Source organism: Pongo pygmaeus, chromosome 7 (genome assembly GCF_028885625.2).
Source record: "Pongo pygmaeus isolate AG05252 chromosome 7, NHGRI_mPonPyg2-v2.0_pri, whole genome shotgun sequence".
Lineage (NCBI taxonomy): Eukaryota > Metazoa > Chordata > Mammalia > Primates > Hominidae > Pongo > Pongo pygmaeus.
The window spans coordinates 115,848,802-115,854,801 of NC_072380.2; the positions used below are offsets into that span (position 1 = coordinate 115,848,802).

Here is a 6,000-nt window from a genome sequence, read left to right on the forward strand (position 1 = left end):
ATTAAATTATTACTTATGTCTGGTAATGGTATTGTGGTTCTTTTTAAATAGTACTTTTATCTTTTAGAGATACTGAAATCTTTAAGATAAAGTGATGTGACATCTTGAGTTTGCTTCAGAATAATCTAGAAATGGGAAGTAGAAGGGGAGTCTAGATGAAATAATATTGCAGATAGGTAGATGTTAACCAAGATGGGTAAAAATTTTGACAAATGGGGATAGTTGTTAAGAATAGTTTTGGTAGAGGCAACAACATTAGTAAAAACACTGGGGTATTAATAAAATAGAAATTATGCTTTTAGGTGGGTTGAGCTTAAGTAATGTGTGTAGAAACAGTAAGAGACAAATGCGGTGTGCTCATTTCAGCAGCACATATGCTAAAATTGGAACGATACAGAGAAGATTAGCATGGCCCCTGTGCAAGGATGACATGCAAATTCATGAAGCATTCCATATTTTTACTGGTACCATTCCTTCTGAAATTATTCCAATCAATAGAAAAAGAGGGAATCCTCCCTAACTCATTTTATGAGGCCAGCATCATCCTGATACCAAAACCTAGCAGAGACATAACAAAAAAAGAAAATTTCAGGCCAATATCTCTGATGAACATCAATGCAAAAATCCTCAATAAAATATTGGCAAACCGAATCCAGCAGCAATTAAAAAGCTTATCCACCATGATCAAGTTGGCTTCATCCCTGGGATGCAAGGCTGGTTCAACACACACAAATCAATAAACGTAATCCATCACGTAAACTAAACCAATGATAAAAACCACATGATTTTATCAATAGATGCAGAAAAGGCCTTCAACAAAATTCAACACCCCTTCATGCTAGAAACTCTCAATAAATTGGGTATTGATGGAACGTATCTCAATATAATAAAAAGCTATCTATGACAAACCCACAGCCAATATCATACTGAATGGGCAAAAACTGGAAGCATTCCCTTTGACAACCGGCACAAGACAAGGATGCCCTCTCTCACCACTCCTATTCAACATAGTATTGGAAGTTCTGGCCAGGGCATTCAGGCAAGAGAAAGAAATAAAGGGTATTCAAATAGGAAGAGAGGAAGTCAAATTGTCTCTGTTTGCAGATGACATGATTGTATATTTAGAAAACCCCATTGTCTCAGCCAAAAATTTCCTTAAGCTGATAAGCAACTTCAGCAAAGTCTCAGGATATAAAATCAATGTGCAAAAATCACAAGCATTTCTATACACCAATAACAGACAAACAGAGAGCCAAATCATGAGTGAACTCCCATTCACAACTGCTACTAAGAGAATAAAATGCCTAGGAATCCAACTTAGAAGGGATGTGAAGGACCTCTTCAAGGAGAACTATAAATCACTGCTCAAGGAAATAAGAGAGGACACAAGCAAATGGCAAAATATTCCATGCTCATGGATAGGAAGAATCAACATCATGAAAATGGCTATACTGCCCAAAGTAATTTATAGATTCAATGATATCCCCATCAAGCTACCACTGACTTTCTTCACAGAATTGGAAAAAACTACTTTAAACTTCATATGGAACCAAAAAAGAACCCACATAGCCAAGACAATCCTGGGCAAGAAGAACAAAGCTGGAGGCATCATGCTACATGACTTCAAACTATACTACAAGGCTACAGTAACCAAAACAGCATGGTACTGGTACCAAAACAGATATACAGACCAACGGAACAGAACAGAGGTCTCAGAAATAACACCACACATCTATAACCATCTCATCTTTGACAAACCTGAGAAAAACAAGCAATGGGGAAAGGATTACCTATTTAATAAATGGTGCTGGGAAAACTGGCTAGCCATATGCAGAAAACTGAAACTGGACCCCTTCCTTACACCTTATACAAAACTCAACTCAAGATGGATCAAAGACTTAAACGTAAGACTTAGGACCATAAAAATCCTAGAAGAAAACCTGGGAAATACCATTCAGGACGTAGGCATGGGCAAAGACTTCATGTCTAAAACACCAAAAGCAATGGCAACAAAAACCAAAATTGGCAAATGGGATCTAATTAAACTAAAGAGCTTCTGCACAGCAAAGGAAACTATCATCAGAGTGAACAGGCAACCTATAGAATGGGAGAAAATTTTTGCAATCTATCCGTCTGACAAAGGGCTAATATCCAGAATCTACAAAGAACTTAAACACATTTACAAGAAAAAACCAACCCCATCAAAAAGTGGGCAAAGGATATGAACAGACACTTCTCAAAAGAAGACATTTGTGCAGCCAACAGACATATGAAAAAATGCTCATCATCACTGGTCATTAGAGAAATGCAAATCAAAACCACAATGAGATATCATCTCACGCCAGTTAGAATGGCGATCATTAAAAAGTCGGGAAACGGGCTGGGCGCGGTGGCTCATGCCTGTAATCCCAGCACTTTGGGAGGCCTAGGCAGGGGATCACGAGGTCAAGAGATCGAGACCATCTTGGCCAACATGGTGAAACCCCATCTCTACGAAAATATAAAAAATTAGCTGGGGATGTTGGCACGTGCCTGTGGTCCCAGCTACTTGGGAGGCTGAGGCAGGGAAATCGCTTGAACCTGGGAGGAGGAGGTTGCAGTGAGCCGAGGTTGCGCCACTGCACTACAGCCTGGTGGCAGAGGGAGACTCTGTCTCAAAAAAAAAAAAGGAAACAACAGATGTTGGAGAGGATGTGGAGAAATAGGAACACTTTTACACTGTCAGTGGGAATGTAAACTACTTCAACCATTGTGGAAGACAGTGTGGCAATTCTTCAAGGATCTAGAACTAGAAATACCATTTGACCCAGCAATCCCATTACTGGGTATATACCCAAAGGATTATAAATCATTCTACTATAAAGACTCATGCACACGTATGTTTATTGCAGCACTTTTCACAATAGCAAATACTTGGAACCAACCCAAATGTCCATTAATGATAGACCAGATAAAGAAAATGTGGCACACATACACCATGGAATACTATGCAGCCATGAAAAAGGATGAGTTCATGTCCTTTGCAGAGAGATGGATGAAGCTGGAAACCATCATTCTCAGCAAACTATCACAAAAACAGAAAACCAAATACTGCATGTTCTCATTCATAAGTGGGAGTTGAACATTGAAAACACATGAACATAGGGAAGGAAACATCACACACCAGGGCCTGTCAGGGGGTGGGGAGCTAGGGTAGGAATAACATTAGGAGAAATACCTAATGTAGGTGATGGGTTGATGGGTGCAGCAAACCACCATGGCATGTGTATACCTATGTAACCAACCTGCATGTTCTGCACATGTACCCCAGAACTTAAAGTATAATTTTATATATATATATATGAAAAATAAATGTACATCAGTGCAAAAAAAAAAAAGAGTCAAATCTGGTAAAGGAGGTTGAGAAAATACTGTGGAGGCGATGAATGCCTGAGTTATTTGTAGAGCCATGGAGAGCTATTGACAGTTTGGTGTAGAATAACATTATATAACAAAAACTCATTCTAACAGCTGAGTTAAAAAACAAAAGTTAGAGGTTCAAAGAGTAGAGGAAGCCCAGCTTACAAGGCTGTTAAGAAAACAAAAAGACAAACTAGTTAGTCAAAAGATGTGCAAAAGAAATGAATAGGCATTTCCCCAAAGAAGCTATATGAAGAGCCCACAGACACATGAAAAGATGCTTAACATCATTAGTCATTAGGATAGTGCAAGTTAAAACTATATTGAGATACCACTTTACATCGACCAAGATAGTTATAAACAAAAAATGGAAAATAAGTGCTAGCAACGATATGGAGAAAATGAAGTTCTGATAAATTGCTAGTGGGAATACAAAATGGTACAGCCATTGTACCCAGAAGAACTGAAAACAGTGGTACAAACATAATCTTGAACATGAATGGTCATAGCAGCACTCTTCACGATAGTCAAAATGTCAACACAATCCAAATGTCCATCAACTGAAAAAAACTGATAATCAAAATGTGGTGTATGAATACAATGGAATATTATTCAGCCATAAAAAAGGAATTAAGTGTCAATACATTCTTATAGCACGGATGAACCTCAAAAATATTACAGACAGACACAGAAGGCAACATGTGGTATGATTCTATTTATATGAAATGCCCAGAAAAGGCAAATCCACAGAGACAGAAAGCAGATTATTGATTGCTAGGAGTTAAGGGAGGGAAGAATGGAGAATGATTGCTTGTTAGGTATGAGATTTCCTTTTGAAATAATATAAATATTCTGGAACTACAGAGTGATGATGGTTGTACAACACTGTGAATATACTAAATGCCAATGAATTGTGCACTTTAAAGTGGCTAAAATGGCAAATTTATGTTAGATATGTTATCCACAATAAAAAAAAAAAAAAAGGTTACTGGAATGGTATGGGCTTTGGTGATGACCAAAGGAATAAAAGAGAGAATAGATTTGAGAAATGTCAAAAGTGCCACTCTGAAGAATACACCTCTGCCTCCTGGGTTCAAATGATTTTCCTACCCCAGCCTTCCCAGTAGCTGGGATTACCAGTGTGAACCACCACACCTGGCTAATTTTTGTATTTTTAGTAGAGACCTGGTTTCACCATGTTGGCCAGGCTGGTCTCAAACTCCTGACCTCAGGTGATCCATCTGCCTCAGCCTCCCAAAGTTAGTTCTTGTGTAATACCCTAAAAGCACAGGCAACCACAGCAAAAATGGACAAATGGTATCACATCAAGTTAAAAAGCTTCTGCACAGCAAAGGATACAATCAACAAAGTGAAGAGACAACCCGCAGAATGGGAGGAAATATTTGCAAATTATCCATCTGACAAGGGATTAACAACCAGAACATATAAGAAGCTCAAACAACTTTATATAAAAAAACTAATAATCCAATTTAAAAATGGGCAAAATAATTGAATAGACATTTCTTGAAAGAAGACATACAAATGGTTAGCAGGCATATGAAAATGTGCTCAATATCACTGATCATCAGAGAAATGCAAATCAAAACTACAATGTGATATCACCTCACCCCAGTTAAAATGGCTTTTACCCAAAAGACAGGCAATTAATGAATGCTGGTGGGGATGTAGAGAAAAGGGAATCCTCATACACTGTTGGTGGAAATGTAAATCAGTTTGGCGGTTTCTCAAAAAAACTAAAAATAGAACTATCATATGATCCAGCAATCCCACTGCCAGATATATAACCAAAAGAAAGGAAATCAGTATATTGAAGAGATATCTGCACTCCCATGTTTATTGCAGCACTATTCATAACAGCAAAGATTTGGAATCAACCTACCTGTCCAACAACAGACAAATGGATAAAGAAAATGTGGTACTTACACACAACGGATCCTGTCATGTGCAACACATGGATAGAACTGGAGTACATTACATTAAGTGAAATAAGCCAAGCACAGAGAGACACACTTTGCATATTCTCACTCATTTGTAGCAGCTGAATATTAAACAACTGAACTCACAGAGATAGGCAGTAGAATGTTGGCTACCAGAGGCTGGAATCGGTAGTGGGGAGTGTGGGGAGAGTGGGGATGGTTAATGGGCACAAAACACAGAAAGAATGAATAAAATCTAGTATTTGATAGCACAACAGGGTTACTACAATTAACAATAATTTATAGTACTTTTAAAAATAACTGAAAGATTATAACTGGAATGTTTGTGACACAAAGAAATACATGCTTGAGGTGACGGATGCCCCATTTAACCTAATGTGATTATTACATGTGGTATGCCTGTATCAAAATGTCTCATGTACCCCATAAATATATATCTACTATGTACCCCTAAAAATTAAAAATTTTAAAAAAGTGGTTCCTTGAAGTGGAATCTACTCCTGGTGAAGATGCTGTCAATATTGTGAAATGACAACAAAGGATTTGGTATATTACATAAATTTAGTTGATAAAGCAGCAGCAGGGATGGAAAGGATCAACTCCAATTTCAAACAAAGTTCTACCGTGAGTAAAATGCTATCAA

General features: G+C 37.8%; 1 non-coding gene across 1 annotated transcript; it reads left to right on the top strand.

Annotated features, from left to right (window-relative positions):
* Positions 1–353: 353 nt before the first annotated feature.
* On the top strand, positions 354–460 carry LOC129043371 (U6 spliceosomal RNA). The gene has a single exon (XR_008504446.2). It is a non-coding gene; the product is annotated as a U6 spliceosomal RNA (small nuclear RNA).
* Positions 461–6,000: the final 5,540 nt, after the last annotated feature.